The sequence below is a fragment of the Echinops telfairi genome, unplaced genomic scaffold (assembly GCF_000313985.2).
Source record: "Echinops telfairi isolate 266 unplaced genomic scaffold, ASM31398v2 ScPeMD7_7476;HRSCAF=8514, whole genome shotgun sequence".
NCBI lineage: Eukaryota > Metazoa > Chordata > Mammalia > Afrosoricida > Tenrecidae > Echinops > Echinops telfairi.
The window spans coordinates 79,308-80,370 of NW_022111380.1; the positions used below are offsets into that span (position 1 = coordinate 79,308).

General features: G+C 44.5%; 1 pseudogene; it reads right to left on the reverse strand.

Moving 5' to 3' along the window:
- Positions 1–1,063, reverse strand: part of LOC101645289 — a 22,939-nt pseudogene that overhangs the window by 16,998 nt on the left and 4,878 nt on the right.

Here is a 1,063-nt window from a genome sequence, read left to right on the forward strand (position 1 = left end):
CCGGCTCCTGCACACACAGGAGCCCCTGTGGGATGGGGGTCCGGGCTGGCACCGAGCGTGAGTGCCCAGCAGCAGCTGATTGGGGAGACACACCTGCACAACCAGCACGCAACACTGCTTCAGGGAACCCCTCCTCTGCTTGACAAAGACGATCAACAAGGCACCAACTTCTTGGACCACCTCCTAGATGACCTGGAAATTCAGCAGAATTCCCAGCCATTGGCGAACCAGCAGGAAGCCGGCCTGGAATCTGAGCCAGCCCTGCAATGCCCCATCAGCGAGGAGCTCTATCCGGAGTACCTAAGAGATGTTTAAAATGTCCCCAAACCCCAGAAAACGCACTAAAACCCTCTGAAAAACATCAACATTACCATATACACTTAAAAAAAAGATAAAGAAGACACTAAACGTATTTAAAACCCCCTTTAAGGACCCACAAACCACGGAAATAATGAAAACACTGAAATCTTTTAAAAACAACAAAAACGCGGTGACACCCCTAAAAAAGCACCCTAAACAAATATATCATTGTATATTTATATTATACACAAGTGATTATACATAATTAATTATATATAACATGTATATAATCTATATATCATCTATAAATTATTCACATATAATATCTATAAAATCTCAAAGCCCTGAAAACCTTTCAAAAACCAAGTACAGCATTTAAAAAGACCCAAGGGAACCGAAGAAGCCCTTCAGGACACCTTGGAAATCATCCTAAATTTCCTCCCCCCAACAGAGAGAAACCATACATAGAGTTGGTCAGGCCTCCAATAAGCTTCTTCAGGTTCTATACCCCTCGAATTGAGGTCATCAAGCTGCAAGCTGATTGACAGACTAACTTGACCCCTTCACTCTCAATCACCTCAAGTTGTCGATTCGGGAGGGTCGGTGGGAAATTTCTTCAGCGTGGGTGCCCTACTGAATAGCTTTGCTTGTCATCTCATTCAGCTGCTGCTTCTAAGTTTCTATTATCAGCAGGTTCATGCGAGCATAGCTTTTGGCGGTGTTTTGGTAAACCATCTCAGCGAGTGTGTCCCTGGGTTAGGCC